The following is a 22,705-nucleotide window of genomic DNA, read 5'->3' as shown; positions in this document are numbered from 1 at the left end:
GGACGCTAACGTGGCGCACTGGGGTTGGCTGTGGGCGGCGGCGGGTTTCGCCCGGCCGGCGGCAGACACGTCCGGCGGCGCGGAGGAACGGGCTAGGGTTTCGGGGATCCGGAATTTCGGAGGGGGGGAGGTGTTTATATAGCTAGAGGGAGCTAGGAGAGTCCAAATGAGGCACGGTTTTCGCCCACACGATCGTGATCGAACGACCTAGAGCATGGAAGTGACTTAGAAGGGTTTTTGGGCTGTTTGGAGGGGTTTTTTGCTGCAACACACAAACGGACTTTGCGGTTACCCGGTTAACCGTTGGAGCACCAAACGACCTCCAAATGGAACGAAACTTGATAGGTGGTCTACCGGTGGTATACCAAGGCCACTTGGCAAGCCTCGGTCCATTCCGAGAACGTTCAACACCCGCTCACGAAAAGAAAACTAGAGGGGTGCGCCGGAGGAGGTGGGAGTGCCGGATTGCAAAACGGACAACGGGGAAAATGCTCGGATGCATGAGACGAACACGTATGCAAATGCAATGCACATGATGACACGATATGAGATGCATGACAAAACAAAATGCAAAACGAAAGACAAAACCTGACGACGAAGGGAATATCATAACACATAGCCAAAAATGGCAAGATTTGGAGTTACAAATATGGAAAGTTACATCCGGGGTGTTACACCTGCCTTTGAACTGATTGGTACTGTGATGTGTTCATTTAACTGCTTGGTTTGCAGCCAATGTCAGTTACTCTGTTCACTTTTATACACAGTTGTCTTAATGTATCATTTCACCTTACATGGTTTAAAAGAGATGAAGGATATTCTTTTGGTCTTGATCTGTAATCTATTTGTGATGTTCACGTGCCCACACAATGATACAATAGCATGTTTGTTTTATATTTGTTTGCCCATGATATGAATGATGTCATACTTTGTTCATCCTACTTTAAACCATGTCTCTTTATCCTTAGATGTCAACGAATGTGAGGAAATAGACAATACAGTAGGCATGCTACATGGACATATGTTCCAAAAGTGATTTTATTATGTAGTTGGCACTACAATACATGTTAATGTATTACAATAGTTCACTGAAATAAGTTATGTATAAACGTGAAACCTACTTTGTTTGTTTTTGTCTCATTAGTAACTTATCTGGTACACTAATCTACAAGTTCAAACTTTCAGCAAGCTATGGAACAAATGATTGAACAGCTACAACCACCTAAAGGTGCCGAGGCTACCACAGGCACAATGTCACCTCTTGCTTCGGTGCATCAGTATCTCTCCACTAACAGTGCAAAAAGCACCTTCCTGCGTAATTCTAGGTTGGTTGTCAAGGTAACCTCTTCCAAATCGCCTACTGAACGAAATCTTCCAGCTAGACAAAGTGATATATCTGTGCTCCAGACACAAGTCCAATCCCTAATGGACGTCATTTCGGAAACAAGAATAGTGGTTGAAAAATGTCGTCAAGATATGAATGGTTTTGAAACCAGACTATCAGACATTTGCGTCGTTGTTTAAGAGCAATGGCGCAAAAAGGGGAAGGTCGTGCTGCTCCATCAGATTCTATGGCCTGAAACATTAGCACTCAGGTCAAATGATCTGTGCTTCTATACATCTGATGGTGCTTTTATCTGCAAGGACTGTAAACTTTATGCCAACAGGCCATTTGTTGTATGGCTGGAATTTATTTTGTTGTGATACAGCATTTATGATGCTGCCAAGGCTGCAGTAATTACGACGCTATTTTTGTATAGTGTAGGTTTATCTTAGTAATGTATTCGGCCGAAAGCTTCGTAGGAGCCCAACATGCCAACATTCGTCGGGCCCATTCCAATTGGGCTAAAAACGATTATGGGCCAAAATTTTCATGTAGCCCACTAAAAATATCTGGGCCTAAATCTGCATAAGCTTTCATATTTTTCTAGTAGGCATGTGCCCATAGTGGGCCTTTAACAGGCCTAAACATAATTTGGGCCCTCAGTAACAATAGGCTATTTACAGGTGTAAATATCTTGAGCCCATAAAAACATGGGCCTTTAATAGGCCGAAAGTGAGATTGGGCCCTGACCGTGCCAAATAACCCACTGGTCTTAGCAGGCCGAAATGGTGGCCCATTTACAATGCGGATCGTTCACAGCCCAAAATTCAGACGGGTTGTAAATGTCGACCTACTACATGGGCCTTTAACAGGCCGGAAGTTCGGTCGGGCTTGATTAGTGTCATTTTTATATGGGCCTTTAGTAGGCCCGATGTGACGTTGGGCCACATATGGCCCATGGGTTTCGTCTGACGTTAACAGGCCGAAAGTCACAACAGGCTGAAAGTGGCCCAAACCTATAGTGGGCCTCTAACAGGCCGAATTCACACATGGCCGAATATGGCCCAAATCCTTCATGGTCGTTTATGGGCTGAAAGTTTCAATGGCCTATAAATGGGCCCAACTGAAGCAGGACCTTTAATAGGCCGGAAACACACCGGGCCGTAATTCGGCCCAAATACTTACCGGACTGTTAACGGGCCAGAAGTGACCATGGGCCGCGATGATGACAGGTTTAGGACGGGCCGTTGATGGGCCGATTTGACACTAGCCATATGGGCCTTAACTGAGAATGTTGGGCCTTTAGCTGGGCCGGCCCATTATGGTCTGCAAAATCTTGTGGGCCTTTAGCTGGGCCGACCCATTATGGTCCGCTAAATCTTGTGGGCCTTTAGTTGGGCCGGCCCAATTAATCTTTATGGGCCACTTTTGGGCTGGTCCACGTGTCAACATATCATAGGCGCATCTCGCCATTGGATGAGTGATACCTATGCCAACGCGGAGCTGACACGTGGTTCCGTTAGCCAATGAGAATTTTACACGTGGAAAATCGGCATTCGTCGTGGCTGTTAGCAGGTTATCGGATCCAAAACCGGACCCGATATCTTAACCGTGACCCGTTACGGTGGATGCCACATGTCGGTCCCCCTTGACGAAAGCACTTCCATGATGCGGCATTTATCGTCATGGAAGTGGATACTTCTGTGATGATAATTTTGGTAATGTCATGGAACACTTCTACGACAGCACATGTATGACTATCTTGATTCTGTCATAAAATCGTCATGGATGCACATGCATGACAGAAAATGTGACCTACTATGACAAACACGTATCATTATGGAAGTGTATTTTTTGTAGTGGTTGCTAATAGGCCGACAGAAACTCGGGTCGCAATTGAGCCCAAAGACATAGCGGGCTGGATCTGACAATGGCCGGGGTTGGTGTCAAATCTACAATGGGCCTTTGATGGGCCGATTTTGCATAACTTGTATGGGTCATGGATGTGAATGGACCAGACGCAAGCAGGTCGGTAATGGGTCGGCCCACTTATTTTGACAGACCCAACCTTTTAACCTAAATGGACCATGTTTGGGCCTTGCCACATGTCGACGTATCATAAGCGCCTCCTGTGCATTGGACAACTGACATCTGTCACGCCGAGGAGTTGACACGTGGTTCCTTCGTCCAATGAAAATTTTACACATGGAAAATCGCCATTGGTCCGGGCTATTAATGGGTTATCGGATCCAAAACCGGACCCGATAGCTTGACGGTGACCCATTACGGTGGATGCCACGTGTCGGTTACCCTTGACGAAACCACTTCCATGACGCGTCGATTATCGTCATGGAAGTGGACACTTCCGTGATGATAATATGAGTATTGTCATTTAACACTTCTACGACAGCACAAGTATTACTATCTTGTTTCTGTCATAAAATTGTCATGGATGTACATGCATGATAGAAAACGTGACCTATTGCGACAAACACGTATCATCATGGAAGTGGTTTTTTTGTAGTGTACGCTCATGATCAATTCCACCCTACCGCCAGAGGTGTATCCAAATAACAAAGTTATAGAGCGAAAAGTCAAGGCGTGGGCTATTAAGAAGATGGCCCAACAATTCAGCAACTGGAAGAAAAGATTGCACCAAGAATATGCCCAGAAAGAGAAGATTCCAACATTCACCAAAGCATATGAGAAGATAAAAGATCACTGGCCCGCCTTTGTGAAGTACAAGACATCGGATGAAGCTAAGAAAATGTCAAAAATAAATAAGGACAATGCTGCAAAGAAGGAATATCATCATGTTACGGGGTCAGATGGCTACAAGGTTGCCAGACCTAAGTGGGAGAAAAATGAGAATGATCTGATTGATAAACGAATCGTTCTAGAGCCATTGGAGTGGACCGAACGGGCAAACACTTGGTTCTACGGGCATGGGGGAACGTTGGACCCAGAAACAGGGAAGTGTATTTATACAAAAGATCAACTTGCAACACCCATCAAAGCCCTTCAAGATGCATTCAAGGACATGCAGGATGGGAAGTTCCATCCCGACAGAGAGAACGATGAGCTGACACGCTCCCTCGGGAATCCTGAACACAGTGGATGAACACGAGGCACATCGGGCTCCGTTTCGTGGAAGGCTGGGTTTCCCGACTGCAGTGGCACTTATAGAAGACGATGGAGAAAAAAGAAACATGATGCAGACTGGCTGTAGAAGATAGAAGAAAAATTAGCGTTGTAGGAGAAGAAAACAGAGGCACTTACCAGCCAGCAAGCTATCGACCCATCTCAGCGGCACGAAGATCCTGCATTCGATACTTCCGGCCCACCATCTCAGCGGAAAAGTAGCGTGTCTTCCACGGAGCTCGTTCGGCCCACAGATGATATCGCGGCTCCTCACTACCCCGTGGATGATATCACGCAGAGGGAACATTGTGATCTACAAGCGAAATGCATGAGCATATCCATGAAGGTGGCGGTCGGATTTTCCTTACCTCCTATACCTGATGCAACTTACCATTGCTCTCTGATTCCAGATGGCTATGCTGTTGTCGGGGTGGATGAAGTTACCAACGGATTTGAGCAGCTGGAGCTTAACTTCACTAGAGCTGAAGGGGAGACTCAACTGGGATATGCCAGAAGCACTACCATTCTATGGAGAAAGGAACACATCGTGCTTCCACATTGGACGCCGCATAAGCAGACTCCACCGGAGGAGGCCCCTCAGCAGACTCCTCACAATTCCAATCCATCTCTATCTCCGCTGCCTCAGCCGTCTCCGTTGCGTCAGCAGGCTCCGCTGCCTCAGCTGTCCACACCGTGTCAGCACACTCCGCTGCCTCAGCCGTCTTTGTTGTGTCAGCAGACTCCGCCGCCTCAGCTGTCTCCGTCGCGTGAGCAGACTCTGCCATAGGAGGCCCTTCAGTAGACTCCACCTCCTCCGCTCCCTCAGCCCCGGCAGAAGAGAACCGCCGCTGCGGTGGCTAGTTGTACAACTGTGAAGAAATCCAAAGTAGCAGGTACAATAAGCGTTAAGGAGGCGCCTACCAAGTTACCATGCCAACTGAGTGATGAGGAACTCAAGAAGCTCGTGGATGCCGATGTGAAATGCCAGCTTGCATAGACATAGCCCGAGTGAAAGGAGAAAATAGATCCGACAAAAGCGAAGCGCTGTCTGGAAAACCTTACGCGATCACCGCTGCCTCCGCTACTATCTAACTATGACCGCCCTATTATCAAGTCGCATAGAGAACATGTGCAGCGGGCGGGAAGTAGTAGTAGTGCAAGGGGGAAACAATTCCCCAGCACAGAGAACAAAAAAACCAATCGTGCCCCCCGCTCAAGGTGTCTTTCGATATCGTTTATGATCCGGAGGTAGCGGCCCATGATATTGGTTTCACTCTTGGTCAATACTTAGGCGAGCATGGAGAGTTCCACATGGCTGATTTAGCATACAGATACGAGCACGGGAAGCCTCTCATCAGACCTGAGGAGCTCTAGCATCTACCAACACAAATGCGAAGATTGCATGAGTGGTACATGGAAGCCTCAAAGGAAGGGAGCAACCTTCTCATGGTGGGAATTAAAGATGAGCATTACTTCAATGGAGATGAGGAGATAGACGTTGAATTTAATGAATTATTTCTGTTATACAATCAAGACGCCCTCGATAAATATCATCAGTTGCTATTGTCTGTAATTATTATTTCTGTAATTAAGTCTCTAGCTCAGCTCATTCATTGCATGTATAATTATCCTCACTATATTATGTAGATTGAATATTTTCAAATGCAAAAGAGGACAAATCTATGACCTTGGGTTCATTAACCCAAATAACATACATGAATTTACGGTAGCAAACAACGCCAATGATACTGAGAATAACTTGCTAAAGGCGTTCATTGCACAACAAACCAGAAGGGAAATACTGTTTCCTTACAACTTCCAGTGAGTGTTACTATCTTGTACACATTCTGTTTCGCTTACTTGATGTTAAGTGTAATTGATGAGTTATGCGTGCGCAGGTTCCACTTTATTTTTCTAGTCATTCAGGTTGACGCAGGATTAGTACTTGTCATGGACTCGAAACGTAAAGACCCTCAGATATGGGCGGGCATGAGTGAAATGCTCCAGAGGTAAGTTCAATCATCATCGCACTATATCGGCAACTTTTATTCATTTCCTGATATCAAGTAATTAATAATTCTTTTATTCATTTTCTTTGTCGGGCAGGGTTTGGAAAGAGTTCACCAAGCAGGCTAGGGGTGAATGGAAAGATGAGCTGCGATTTCGACACCTCAATGTAAGTAGTATTGGCTAGTTCCGCACATCTCTCTTTGATTCTAATTTCAGTACCATTATCATGCTTGATTATTGTTTTGATTGAACTCTATCCTCGTAAAGTGCTTGAGGCAGGAAGACGGGAATAATTTATGTGGATACTACGTTTGCGAGTTCATTGGCCAGAGACATGTGAGAAGGGCAGAATTTTAGAACAACTTGAAGTCCGTAAAAAATATTCACAACTTTATTTTATTACCATCAATTGTGTTGAGTTTCATTTGTATATATATATATATACATGTTGACCCCCCTTCTTTAAATTAGATCCAATGGAAGCAGGACGAACTCCTTCCAAAGGATCGCATACGAGCAATTCAAGAGGAATTGGCGGGATTCTTACTTGAAGAGGTCATAGCTAAAAACGGAGAATACCATCGGGAATTGGAATGTGATTTTGGTAATTAGATATTAGGGATCATATGAGATGTTGTATTGTATATATGCATGAATGGGTACTATATGTAGTAGCGTTGAATAGATATACAAAAACTTGTTTTTCGACCAAGCATGGAGAAAGAGAGGTCACTTCCTATATTCATGACGATGTTGTGTAATGGTTCCTTCATTGCTATATGTAGTAGCTAGCGCCGAGTTGAATGGAAAACATAAAATAAAAATGAAAACCCTAAATGAAAAAGAATTGAATGGTAAACACCAAAATAAAAGGGAAACACAACATGAAACCCCTGAACCCTCCAAACCCTAAACCCCCCTTTAAAAAAACCTAAACTCCAGTGCTTGGCAGCGCCTGACGCGTGGCTGCATTTTAGTCCCGGTTTGTGTTACCAACCAGGACTAAAGGTCCTCCTGCCTGAGCACTCCGCAGCGGCCATGTGGAGCCCCTTTAGTCCCGATTCGTAACACAACTGGGACTAAAAAGGGGGCCTTTAGTCCCGGTTGCACACCCGAGACTAAAGGCCCTTACGAATCGGGACTAATGTCCCGTTTTCTACTAGTGTTGGTCAAAAGCTGGAATTAATCCTTTAATGAAAGCTTGCTAGAACCATCGCTTCAAGGGAGCCTTCTTCTCGTGGGTTCGATAACCCAGGGTCGCCTCTGGGGAAATAGGTGCATGGTACTTTTTGTTCCTTTACCAGATCACTAAAAGGAGGTACCAAGCCCTTTTTCTCGCGCCATTGTCGGGGAGGAGTTGAGTGTTCCTAGTCTTTATGTTTAGAGTTATTTGTTAAAGTTTGGTTTTAGTTTTAGTTTTTACTTTTGTTTTAGTTAAGTTTATTTTTCGTGCAAGTTTTGTTAGTTGAAAAGATTACCATGGCTCAAAATCTTGGAAGTTTTGCTACTCCCAGCAATAACTTTATGCGTGAACCTATAGCACAACCTAAGGTTGCAGCCACTGAGTATGAGATTAAATAGAACTTAGTTTCCATGGTTCCATTGGACCAATTTGGAGGCTCTTCTTCTGAATATGCTGGTATGCACCTGCATAATTTTATTGAATTCTGCAACATGACACGCATTAGAGATTATGACCCAGACGCTTTGAAGTTGCATCTATTTCCTCTCTCTTTGAGAGGAAAAGTAAAAGAAGGGCTTCTAGCTTTACCTAGAGGCAAATTAACGTCTTGGGTTGATTATTGCAACAAATTTTTATCTAAATTTTGTCTACCTACAAAAATTACGCAACTATGTTCTCAGATACATGTTTAAAGCAGGAAGGACGTGAGCAACTAGCGCTTGCATTGGATATAATGAAAGAAGCCATAAGGAACTGTCCTAACCATGGAATGGAGGAATGATTAATCCTTTTATATTGGTTTGAATCATATGTCAAAGACTCTGCTTGATACAGCTGCAGGAGGAACAATCATGGGCATGCCCATAGATGATGTCAAGAAAGTACTTGATGATATGAAAGAGAACTGTCGGCGTTTTGGGAACGGGGGTACCCAGACTTGCCTGCCTACGGCCCACGGAGTGGCTCCGTCGACGACCTGGTATGGCCCAGCTTCAACATCAACAACTCAAGACCCTCGCAAGCGGCCAAGCCTCACGAGGCGGACGACACCAAGACCTCCACGGGGAGCGGCCTCCCCAGGCTGGCTCCCGAGGAGCGGAGATATCTATGCAAGGCTCACCTCGCGAGGATCAGATGACGTGAGCCATGACGACCAAGGCCAGGCGGGCACTAGCGAGCATAGTGTACATGTTTCCTCTTTAGTGCTAAAGAGGCAAGCGCAGGCGCGGAGTCCCGAGGAATCAGCCAAAGGTTTCCATTCCGGTGCAACAAGACCAAGACCGCCAGGACGGAGGTCATCGCCGAGCCCACCACGGTGTCATGACTAGAGGCTTTCGCAACTGAAGACTACTTTTTTCAGGATAGCATGTACTAGTTGTCTCCCTTCGAATTTGGCCGTTGTGGGATAACTTCCCACCTACATTTGGGAAGAGGACCAAGGCCACTATAAATAGAGCAGCACCACCACCATAGCACGGAGGAGATTCGGATCATCCTCACACCCACCAGCTCATGGAGCATAAGAACACTCCTCCTCCTGAGGTTGTTCGCCCATTGTACTAGTTCATCCTCAGCCCCACGAGGCCAATCCACCACAAAGCAGGAGTAGGCTTTTACACCGCAAGGTGGCCCGAACCTGGGTAAACTGCGGTGTACCTCATCCATTCGGTTCATCGAGCTAGGCCGTGAGATTAGCGAGCAGGCAGACTGGGGAGGACGAGTTCTTCGCACGCACCCCAGAGTTCGAACCTCTCAAGGGTCTGTGGAACCTGTGATCCGACATTTGGTGCACCAGGTAGGGGTGCATCGGAGCCTCTCTTCCGTCGGTCGACTCGCCATCGTTCCACCGCTTCCATGGCTGACGCCCGTCGAGCCCGTGCTGAGCGTCGGGCCACCCTCGCTGCCCACGTCGCCCAGACGACGTCTGCTGGTGGGCCTCCCCGTTGTTCCCCGTCGCCTGCCGCCAACGCCGCCACCGGCCCGGCGGGGCACGAGCAGCAAGCTTCGTCGCGGCACCCCTCCGTGCGGCGTGATGGGCGCACCGCCACCCCGTCGCTAACTCCGGCTGGTTCATCGTCCCACGCTCGTCACGGCTCGGCGGGCGCGCAGGCTGCACTGCTCATGGCACGCGAGCTCCTGCGTTACCGCCCCATCGACGACCTCTATGAAGACTAGCTGGACCGCATCGCCGAGCTCGTCGGCGCCGCAGGGGCTCTCCTGCACCGTCTCTTTTGTTGCCTCACCCGCCACCTGCTGCGGGTGATGTAGCCCACGGAGCACCTCCTCCGCCTCCCCGTCAAGACGTCACCTTCGGGCCGAGGCGCGAGGCCCCACGGTGCGACCCACCATGCAGGGCGCCGGCGCATGAGGAAGAAAGCTGCCAGGTGGCCCAGCGGTCGCAAGGAGAGGCGCGTGCGCTCCCAACACCACCGCGTCAAGACCACGCACCGCCTGTGGTGGTGGCGCGCGAGCTCCAAGATCAAGCTCCACCTCCACAACGGGCACCCATGACCACAGCGGGTTGCCGCGCCTTCACTCCGGAGCTATGTAGCGTTGTCTTGCTAGGAAAGTTCAAGCCCGACCTGCTTCCACGCTACGACGGCACCCCCGACCCTACTGAATTCCAGCAGCTCTACGAGCTGAGTATCGAGGTGGCCAACGGTGACAAGAAGGTTATGGCGAACTGGTTTCTCATGGCCCTCAAGGATGGCGTGCGCTCGTGGCTCCTGAACCTGCCCGTGGGATAGATCTCCTCCTGGGGCGAGATGCGTGAGCGTTTCTTCGCCAACTTTCAAGGAACTCGCGATCGCCCGCCGGCTGCGGGTGACCTGCGGCGCATCAAGAAGCAGCCAGGGGAAACCCCGCAGAAGTACATCCAGCGCTTCAACAACGTTCGTCTCGAGATCCCCAAGGCGTCGGACGAGGCCATCATCTGTGTTCACTGATGGCGTCCGCGACGTCAAGATGAAGGAGGAGCTTGCCATACACGAAGACCTATGCACGACCCTGGAGATGTTCAACATGGCGACAAAGTGTGCGAGAGCTGAGGAAGGGCGCTTGTCCCTCCTCGAGCTCCCGGAGGCAGATCCAGAGGACAAGAAAGGCAAGGCCAAGGACGTGAAGCGCAAGGGGGCAGCCGTGCTCGCGGCAGAACCAGAGATGAAGCGTGGCTATGATCACCCGGAGTCATCCAAGGGTAGCCGGCCGTTCTACGTACTCTAGAACGTGCATAGCCATCCGCGACGGGCGCCTCGGTCGTCGCCCCGAGTGCAATGATCAAGGCTACGGCCGCGGAGGAGGCCGGAGTGGAGGACGCTAGGACGACCACGGCCCTCTCCAGGAGTGGCCCGATCAGCCTCGTGAGGAACGCTGGCAGGGCCAGCCTCGCGAGGGCCCATGGAGGGACCAACTTCGTGAGGACCGCCCTTGGGGCAACGCTGGCCTCCCTCCGCTGCCACCACCACCAAGAAGGAATGAAGACCACCACCAGGACGAGGGGCTGGGGGCTTCCAGGAGCCTCGGCCCATCGGCTGCATCCTGGGCGGCGCTCAGGCCCCTGCCTCTCATCGCATCTTCAAGCAGTTTGCCCTCGAAGTGAACGTGGCCCTTCCCAAGCTCGGGGCCACGCGTCCACTTAGGTGGTCCAAGTGCACCATCAGCTTCAGCTCGTCTGACCAGCTCAAGTGTGCGGCAACTGCCGGTGCCCTCCCGATGCTCTACTCGCCCGTCATCAGGAACGTCCTTGTCACCAAGACCCTCATCGACGGTGGTGCGGGGCCCAATGTTCTGTCCATCGAGACGTTCTACCGCCTCCAACTACCCTATGACCAGCTGCAGCCCACCAAGCCTTTCTCAGGAGTGACCGGCAGCTGCACCACCCTCATAGGGCAGATCCGCCTCCCTGTCACATTCGGCCAGCACGACATCTACCGCACAGAGCTCATCGACTTCGACGTCGCCCACATCTGTCTCCCTTACAACGCCATCCTTGGATATCCGGCCCTGGCGAAGTTCATGGCGGTGAATCACCATGGTTACAATGTCCTCAAGATGCCAGGGAGCCGTGACATCATCACGGTCGCCTTCGAGGAGAAGGACGTAGTGTGCTCTCTCGAGCGCGCCTACCAGGCTGCGGCAGGCGAGAATCCAGACAATGACGGCGCCATCTACCCTCCTGAGGCTGTCCCCAAGAAGAAGAAGCAGTTGCTCCATCAAGAACCTCAGGAGAGCGGGGTGTCCAGCGGTACCACCTCAGGACATGCGCCCACCGATGGGGCGCCTCCCTCTCTCGCACAGGAAGGCATGCCCGGCACCCCCCTTAGGTTGGGCTCGGGGGATCTCCTCTGGAGGGCCTCTGACCTAGCCGACGTCATGAGGGAGGCGCTCAGGCACCACGTGGAGGGTGCTTTAGCACGCGCTTCCGCCAGGAGGGCACAAGGCTTAAGGTGCCAGGTGCTCAGGAGTTCATCACCAAGGCAACCGAGGAGCTTCAAGAGGCGAGAGCCATGCACGGCTGAGGGAGTCCTGGATTAGGGGGTCCTCGGCCGTCCGGACTATGTAACATGGGCCGGACAATTGGGCTATGAAGATACAAGACAGAAGACTTCTTCGCGTGTCCGGATGGGACTCTCCTTTGCGTGGATGGCAAGCTTGGCGTTTGGATATGTAGATTCCTTCCTTTGTAAACTGACTCGGTACAACCCTAGGCCCCTCCGGTGTCTATATAAACCGGAGGGTTTAATCCGTAGAGGCAATCACAGTCAGATAGGCTAGACTTCTAGGGTTTAGCCATTACGATCTCGTGGTAGATCAACTCTTGTGATCCTCATATTCATCAAGATCAATCAAGCAGGAAGTAGGGTATTACCTCCATCCAAGAGGGCCCGAACCTGGGTAAACATCATGTCCCCCGTCTCCTGTTACCATCGATCCTAGACGCACAGTTTGGGACCCCCTACCCGACATCCGCCGTTTTTGACACCGACATTGGTGCTTTCATTGAGAGTTCCACTGTGACATCATCAGAAGGTTCGATGGCTCCATCAGTCATTGCTACCTCTTAAGCACTGCGTTGCTTTTCCCTCGAAGAGGAAAGGGTGATGCAGCAAAGTAGCGTAAGTATTTCCCTCAGTTTTTGAGAACCAAGGTATCAATCCAGTAGGAGGCTACGCGCGAGTCCCTCGCACCTACATAAAACAAATAAATCCATGCAACCAACGCGATAAGGGGTTGTCAATCCCTTCACGGTCACTTACGAGAGTGAGATCTGATAGATATGATAGGATAATATTTTTGGTATTTTTATGATAAAGATGCAAAGTAAAATAAAAGCAAAGTAAAAAGCAAAGGAAACAACTAAGTGTTGGAAGATTAATATGATGAAGATAGACCCGGGGGCCATCGGTTTCACTAGTGGCTTCCCTCAAGAGCATAAGTATTTTACGGTGGGTGAACGAATTACTGTTGAGCAATTGACAGAACTGAGCATAGTTATGAGAATATCTAGGTACGATCATGTATATAGGCATCACGTCCGAGACAAGTAGACCGACTCCTGCCTGCATCTACTACTATTACTCCACTCATCGACCGCTATCCAACATGCATCTAGAGTATTAAGTTCATGAAAACAGAGTAACGCCTTAAGCAAGATGACATGATGTAGAGGGATAAATTCATGCAATATGATAAAAACCCCATCTTGTTATCGTCGATGGCAACAATACAATACGTGCCTTGCTGCCCCTACTGTCTCTGGGAAAGGACACCGCAAGATTGAACTCAAAGCTAAGCACTTCTCCCATTGCGAGAAAGATCAATCTAGTAGGCCAAACCAAACTGATAATTCGAAGAGACTTGCAAAGATAACCAATCATACATAAAAGAATTCAGAGAAGATTCAATATTGTTCATAGATAAACTTGATCATAAACCCACAATTCGTCGGTCTCAACAAACCCACCGCAAAAACAAGATTACATCGAATAGATCTCCACGAGAGAGTGGGGGAACATTGTATTGAGATCCAAAAAGAGAGAAGAAGCCATCTAGCTAATAACTATGGACCCGAAGTTATGGTGATGATGTAGAAGCCCTCCGTGATGGATGCCCCCTCCGGCGGAGCTCCGGAACAGGCCCCAAGATGGGATCTCATGGGTACAGAAGGTTGCGGCGGTGGAATTAGGTTTTTGGCTCCGTATCTGATCGTTTGGGGGTACGTAGGTATATATAGGAGGAAGGAGTACGCCGGTGGAGCAATAGGGGGCCCACGAGGGTGGAGGGCGCGCCCTGGGGGGTAGGCGCGCCCCCTACCTCGTGGCCTCCTCCTTTGTTTCTTGACGTAGGGTCCAAGTCTCCTGGATCATATTCTTCCTAAAAATCACGTTCCCGAAGGTTTCATTCCGTTTGGACTCCGTTTGATATTCTTTTTCTGCGAAACTCTGAAATAGGGAAAAAACAGCAATTCTGGGCTGGGCCTCCGGTTAATAGGTTAGTCCCAAAAATAATATAAAAGTGAATAATAAAGCCCAATAATGTCCAAAACAGTAGATAATATAGCATGGAGCAATAAAAAATTATAGATACGTTGGAGACGTATCAAGCATCCCCAAGCTTAATTCCTGCTCGTCCTCGAGTAGGTAAATGATAAAAACAGAATTTTTGATGCGGATTGCTACTTGGCATAATTTCAATGTAATTCTTCTTAATTGTGGTATGAATATTCAGATCCGAAAGATTCAAGACAAAAGTTTAATATTGACATAAAAATAATAATACTTCAAGCATACTAACAAAGCAATCATGTCTTCTTAAAATAACATGGCCAAAGAAAGTTATCCCTACAAAATCATATAGTCTGGCTATGCTCTATCTTCACCACACAAAGTATTTAAATCATGCACAACCCTGATGACAAGCCAAGCAATTGTTTCATACTTTTGACGTTCTCAAACTTTTTCAATCTTCACGCAATACATGAGCGTGAGCCATGGACATAGCACTATATGTGGAATAGAAGGGTGGTTGTGGAGAACACAAAAAGGGCGAAGATAGTCTCACATCAACTAGGCGTATCAACGGGCTATGGGGATGCCCATCAATAGATATCAATGTGAGTGAGTAGGGATTGCCATGCAACGGATGCACTAGAGCTATAAGTATATGAAAGCTCAACAAAAGAAACTAAGTGGGTGTGCATCCAACTCGCTTGCTCACGAAGACCTAGGGCATTTTGAGGAAGCCCATCATTGGAATATACAAGCCAAGTTCTATAATGAAAAATTCCCACTAGTATATGAAAGTGACAAAATGAGAGACTCTCTATCATGAAGATCATGGTGCTACTTTGAAGCACAAGTGTGGTAAAAGGATAGTAACATTGTCCCTTCTCTCTTTTTCTCTCATTTTTTTGGGCCTTTTCTCTTTTTTTGGCCTCTTTTCTTCTCTTTTTATTATTATTTTTCGTCCGGAGTCTCATCCCGACTTGTGGGGGAATCATGGTCTCCATCATCCTTTTCCTCACTTGGGACAATGCTCTAAAAATGAAGATCATCACACTTTATTTTCTTACAACTCAACAATTACAACTCGATACTTAGAACAAAATATGACTCTATATGAATGCCTCCGGCGGTGTACCGGTATATGCAATGAATCAAGAGCGACATGTATGAAAGAATTGTGAACGGTGGCCTTGCCACAAATACGATGTCAACTACATGATCATGCTAAGCAATATGACAATGATGGAGCGTGTCATAATAAACGGAACGGTGGAAAGTTGCATGGCAATATATCTCGGAATGGCTATGGAACTGCCATGATAGGCAGGTATGGTGGCTGTTTTGAGGAAGGTTTCTGGTGGGTGTATGATACCGGCGAAAAGTGCATGGTACTAGAGAGGCTAGCAATAGTGGAAGGAAGAAAGTGCGTATGATCCATGGACTCAACATTAGTCATGAAGAACTCATATACTTATTGCAAAAATCTACGAGTTATCAAAGCAAAGTATTACGCGCATGCTCCTAGGGGGATAGATTGGTAGGAAAAGACCATCGCTCGTCCCCGACCGCCACTCATAAGGAAGACAATCAATAAATAAATCATGTTCCGACTTCATCACATAACGGTTCACCATACGTGCATGATACGGGAATCACAAACTTTAACACAAGTATTTCTCAAATTCACAACTACTCAACTAGCATGACTCTAATATCACCATCTTTATATCTCAAAACAATTATCAAGCATCAAGCTTTTCTTAGTATTCAACACACTCATAAGAAAGTTTTTACTAATCTTGAATACCAAGCATATTAGGATTATTTAAGCAAATTACCATGCTATTTACGACTCTCAAAATAATCTAAGTGAATCATGAGAGATCAATAGTTTCTATAAAACAAATCCACCACCGTGCTCTAAAAGATATAAGTGAAGTACTAGAGCAAAACTATATAACTCAAAAGATATAAGCGAAGCACATAGAGTATTCTAGCAAATTTCAAATCATGTATGGCTCTCTCAAAAGGTGTGTACAGACAGGATGATTGTGGTAAACTAAAAAGAAAAGACTCAAATCATACAAGACGCTCCAAGCAAAACACATATCATGTGGTGAATAAAAATATAGCTCCAAGTAAAGTTACCGATGGAAGTAGACGAAAGAAGGGATGCCTTCTGGGGCATCCCCAAGCTTTGGCTTTATGGTATCCTTAGATTATCTTGGGGGTGCCATGGGCATCCCCAATCTTAGGCTCTTGCCACTCATTGTTCCATTATCCATCAAATCTTTCACCCAAAACTTGAAAACTTCACAACACAAAACTTAGCAGAAAATCTCGTGAGCTCCGTTAGCGAAAGAAAACAAAAGACCACTTCATGGTACTGTAATGAACTCATTCTTTATTTATATTGGTGTTAAACCTACTGTATTCCAACTTCTCTATTGTTTATAAACTTATTTTACTAGCCATAGATTCATCAAAATAAGCAAACAACACACGATAAACAGAATCTGTCAAAAACAGAACAGTCTGTAGTAATCTGTAACTAACGCAAACTTCTGGAACTCCAAAAAATCAGCCAAGATAGGAAGACCTAGGAAATTTGTTTATTGATCAGCAGAAATTGGAATCAGTATTTTATCACGTTCTGGTGATTTTTAATAATTGTTTTCGTGAACAGAAAGTTTCTGGAAATTACAGCAAGATCAAATAACTATCATCCAACAAGATCTTATAGGTTTACCTTGGCACCAACACTAATTAAAACATAAAAACACATCTAACGAGAGGCTAGATCAAATATTTATTCCTAAACAGAAGCAAAAACAAAAAAAAAACTAAAAATAAAATTGGGTTGCCTCCCAACAAGCGCTATCGTTTAACGCCCCTAGCTAGGCATAAAAGCAAGGATAGATCTAGGTATTGCCATCTTTGGTAGGCAATCCATAAGTGGATCTCATGATAGATTCATATGGTAATTTTATTTTCTTCCTAGGGAAGTATTCCATGCCTTTCTTTAGTGGAAATTGGAATCTAATATTCCCTTCCTTCATATCAATAATTGCACCAATCGTTCTAGGGAAAGGTCTACCAAGACTAATAGGACATGAAGGATTGCAATCTATGTCAAGAATGATAAAATCTACGGGCACATAATTCCTATTTGCAACAATAAGAACATCATTAATTCTTCCCATAGGTTTCTTAATAGTGGAATCCGCAAGGTGCAAGTTTAGAGAGCAATCATCAAAATCACGGAAATCTAGCAAATCGCACAAAGTTTTGGGAATAGTGGAAACACTAGCACCCAAATCACATAAAGCATAGAACTCATGATCCTTAATCTTAATTTTAATAGTTGGTTCCCACTCATCATAAAGTTTTCTAGGGATAGAAACTTACAACTCAAGCTTTTCTTCATAAGATTGCATCAAGGCATCAACGATATGTTTGGTAAAAGCTTTATTTTGAATATAAGCATGAGGAGAATTTAGCACGGATTGCAACAAGGAAATACAATCTATCAAAGAGCAATTTTCATAATTAAATTCCTTGAAATCCAAAATAGTGGGTTTATTAACATCTAGGGTTTTGATTTCTTCAATCCCACTTTCATCAATTTTAGCATCAAGATCTAAAAACTCCGAATTTTTGGAACGCCTTCTAGGTAAAGGTGGATCATATTCAGTCCCATCATTATCAAGATTCATATTGCAAAACAAAGATTTAATAGGGGACACATCAATAACTTTTAGATCTTCATCTTTATTTTCATAGAAATTTGAAGAACACGCTTTCATAAGGCACTCTTTCTTAGCACGCATCCTAGCGGTTCTTTCTTTGCACTCGTCAATGGAAATTCTCATGGATTTGAGAGAGTTGATATCATGCTTAGGAGGAAAAGATCTAAGCTTTAAAGAATCAACATCAAGAGAAATTCTATCAACGTTCCTAGCCAATTCATCAACTTTAAGCAATTTCTCTTCAAGCAAAGCATTGAAATTCTTTTGCGAATTCATAAACTCTTTAACACTAGTCTCAAATTCAGAGGGCATCTTATTTCCATAAGAGTTGTTGTAGGAATTACCATAATTATTAGAGGAATTGCTAGGATAAGGCCTAGGATTAAAGTTTCCTCTATACGCGTTGTTACCAAAATTATTCCTACCAACAAAATTCACATCCATAGATTCATTATTATTCTCAATCAAAGTAGACAAAGGCATATCATTAGGATCAGAAGAAACACTCTTAGTAGCAAATAATTTCATAAGTTCATCCATCTTTCCACTCAAAATATTAATTTCTTCTATCGCATGCACTTTTTTATTAGTAGATCTTTCAGTGTGCCATTGAGAATAATTAACCATAATATTATCGAGGAGTTTAGTAGCTTCTCCTAAAGTGATTTCCATAAAAGTGCCTCCCGCGGCCGAATCTAAAAGATTTCTAGAAGCAAAATTCAATCCGGCATAAAATTTTTGTATAATCATCCACAAATTCAAACCATGAGTAGGACAATTACGTATCATTAATTTCATCCTCTCCCAAGCTTGTGCAACATGTTCATGATCAAGTTGCTTAAAATTCATAATATCGTTTCTAAGAGAGATGATCTTAGTGGGAGGAAAATACTTAGAGATAAAAGCATCTTTGCACTTATTCCATGAATCAATACTATTTTTAGGCAAAGACGAAAACCAAGCTTTAGCAGGATCTCTAAGCGAAAAAGGAAATAGCTTCAATTTAACAATATCATTATCAACATCGTTCTTCTTTTGCATATCACACAAATCAACGAAGCTATTTAGATGAGTAGCGGCATCTTCACTAGGAAGGCCGGCGAATTGAACTTTCATAACAAGATTCAACAAAGCAGCATTGATTTCACAAGATTCAGTATTGGTAAGAGGAGCAATCGGAGTGCTAAGGAAATCATTATTGTTAATATTGGCAAAGTCACATAATTTGGTATTATCTTGAGCCATCGTGACAAACAAGCAATCCAACACATGAGCAAACAAAAAGCAAGCGAAAAAGAGGCGAACAAAAAAGAGAGGGCGAATAAAACGGCAAGGGTGAAGTGGGGGAGAGGAAAACAAGAGGCAAATGGCAAATAATGTAATGCGGGAGATAAGGGTTTGTGATGGGTACTTGGTATGTTGACTTTTGCGTAAACCTCCCCGGCAACGGCGCCAGAAATCCTTCTTGCTACCTCTTGAGCACTGCGTTGGTTTTCCTTTGAAGAGGAAAGGGTGATGCAGCAAAGTAGCATAAGTATTTCCCTCAGTTTTTGAGAACCAATGTATCAATCCAGTAGGAGGCTACGCGCGAGTTCCTCGCACCTACACAAAACAAATAAATCCTCGCAACCAACGTGATAAGGGGTTGTCAATCCCTTCACGGTCACTTACGAGAGTGAGATCTGATAGATATGATACGATAATATTTTTGGTATTTTTATGATAAAGATGCAAAGTAAAATAAAAGCAAAGTAAAAAAGGAAAGGAAATAACTAAGTGTTGGGAGATTAATATGATGAAGATAGACCCGGAGGCCATAGGTTTCACTAGTGGCTTCTGTCAAGAGCATAAGTATTTTACGGTGGGTGAATGAATTACTGTTGAGCAATTGGCAGAATTGAGCATAGTTATGAGAATATCTAGGTATGATCATGTATATAGGCATCATGTCCGATACAAGTAGACCGACTCCTACCTGCATCTACTACTATTACTCCACTCATCGACCGCTATCCAGCATGCATCTAGAGTATTGAGTTCGAAAACAGAGTAACGCCTTAAGCAAGATGACATGATGTAGAGGGATAAATTCATGCAATATGATAAAAAACCCATCTTGTTATCCTCGATGGAAACAATACAATACATGCCTTGCTGCCCCTACTATCACTGGGAAAGGACACCGCAAGATTGAACCCAAAGCTAAGCACTTCTCCCATTGCAAGAAAGATCAATCTAGTAGGCCAAACCAAACTGATAATTCGAAGAGACATGAAAAGATAACCAATCATACATAAAAGAATTTAGAGAAGATTCAAATATTGTTCATAGATAAACTTGATCATAAACCCACAATTCATCGGTCTCAACAAACACACCGCAAAAAGAAGATTACATCGAATAGATCTCCACGAGAGAGGGGGAGAACATTGTATTGAGATCCAAAAAGAGAGAAGAAGCCATGTAGCTAATAACTATGGACCCGAAGGTCTGAGGTAAACTACTCACACTTCATCGGAGAGGCTATGGTAATGATGTAGAAGCCCTCCGTGATGGATGCCCCCTCCGGCGGAGCTCCGGAACAGGCCCCAAGATGGGATCTCGTGGGTACAGAAGGTTGCGGTGGTGGAATTAGGTTTTTGGCTCCGTATCCGATCGTTTGGGGATACGTAGGTATATATAGGAGGAAGGAGTACATCGGTGGAGCAACAGGGGGCCCACGAGGGTGGAGGGCGCGCCCTGGGGGGGGGTAGGCGTGTCCCCCTACCTCGTGGCCTCCTCCTTTGTTTCTTGACATAGGGTCCAAGTCTCCTGGATCATATTCTTCCTAAAAATCACGTTCCCGAAGGTTTCATTCTGTTTGGACTCCGTTTGATATTCTTTTTCTGCGAAACTCTGAAATAGGCAAAAAACAGCAATTCTGGGCTGGGCCTCCGGTTAATAGGTTAGTCCCAAAAATAATATAGAAGTGAATAATAAAGCCCAAAAATGTCCAAAACAGTAGATAATATAGCATGGAGCAATCAAAAATTATAGATACGTTGGAGACGTATCAGTCATCTACAACAATGCTGCCCTGGCAGAGGTCTTCCTCCCCGGTCAGATATTCCAGTTCGGCGGCTTCGCACTGCGGGCCAACTCACTTGGCCATCTAGAGCAGATCGACAACTACGCCCCAGGTCACCAGATTAGTTTTGGAAATCTGGATTATGTCGCTGATATCCGAGGGGACTTGATCTTCCAAGGGTTCACGACCCCAACCTCCACTCTGGCCTTAGATTCGGAGCACATCGCCAGGTCCGAGGACGGGATTATTGAGCCCGCCAGACTATCTGCAGCCACTAAGCCCAATACGGGAGAGCCGAAGGAAGTAGTGTCACTGGCAAACGTCATGGAGCCGGACTCTTCTCCGGACACTGGCTCCGAACCCTCGGAGTCAGCATCGTGTGAGCTCGGCCAAGGAGTTTTCCTCCCGCCGTACTCGACGGAGTTTCTTCTCCCTGGCCAAACCTCACCTTTAAGCGAGGCTCTGGACTTGATGTGATCCCTCGTCATTACAGAGGAGCAATGTCCGAACTATGCCCAGCCCTGACTAGGGGCTGAGAGTGGGGAATTCTACGTCCCACCCAACACCCACTTTGTAGCCACTGTCGAGGACTTAACTGACATGCTCGACTACGGCTCCGAAGACATCGACGATATGGACGACGATGCTGGAGAGGAGTAGGCCGAAAACCCGCCGTTTACCAGACGCTGGACGGCCACCTCTTCGTATGACGTGTACATGGTGGACACACCCAAAGAGGGTAACGGCGATGAAGAAGATCCAGTTGAGGATAAACCTCCTGAGACACAGCACAAGCGACGACGTCAGTGGCACCGCTCTAAGTCACGCCATGGAAAAGACAGCAATACCGGCACCAGAGACAACAATACTCTAGACGATGCCGAAGACAAAGAAGACCCCTCGAGCCAACAGATGAACGGGACGACCGGGAAGATGGGCAAGTTAGCCCCGATGAACAGGCTGAACACAAAGACTCGGAGGACATCAATTATCTTCCTCTCTCCAAGGATGAGGTGAGCCTCGGCAACGAGGATTTTATAGTGCCTAAGGAACCTCTCGAGCAGGAGCGCTTTAAGCGCCGACTAATTGCCACTGCAAGGAGCCTGAAAAAGAAACACCAGCAGCTTCAAGCTGATCAAGATCTGCTCAACGATAGGTGGACTAATGTCCTGGCAGCCGAGGAATACGGCCTCGAGCGCCCAACCAAAAGTTACCCAAAGCGTAAACTGCTACCCCAATTCGACGACGAGGCCCTCGAGCCCGTACCGTCAGCACATAATGTGGCTGACCGACTACCTCGTGGCCGGGACAAAACGGCAACTCAAGCCGAACACCGGCCCATACTACCTCGCCGTAAAGGTAGAGATATAACAGCTCGGGGACATGCATATGACCTGCGTCAGGACCTGGACATTAGATCAGGCCAGACCAGATCGATCTACGGATCGCGGGGGCGTGCTCCGACGCGCGATGACGGCTATCTAGCCAGACGTGACAAGCATAATCACATCTGGGCCGAAAACCGCAGACGGACTCCATCCGAGCCATGTCGCGACTTGGCCCGATATTGAGGTGCCGCACACCCCCTCTGCTTCACTGATGAAGTAATGGAGCACGAATTCCCAGAAGGGCTTAAACCCGTGAATATCGAATCGTATGATGGAACAACAGATCCCGTGGTATGAATCAAGGACTTTCTTCTCCATATTCACAAGGCTCGCGGTGATG

The sequence above is a fragment of the Triticum aestivum genome, chromosome 7D (genome assembly GCF_018294505.1).
Source record: "Triticum aestivum cultivar Chinese Spring chromosome 7D, IWGSC CS RefSeq v2.1, whole genome shotgun sequence".
Taxonomy (NCBI): domain Eukaryota; kingdom Viridiplantae; phylum Streptophyta; class Magnoliopsida; order Poales; family Poaceae; genus Triticum; species Triticum aestivum.
This window is presented reverse-complemented; position numbering follows the sequence as displayed.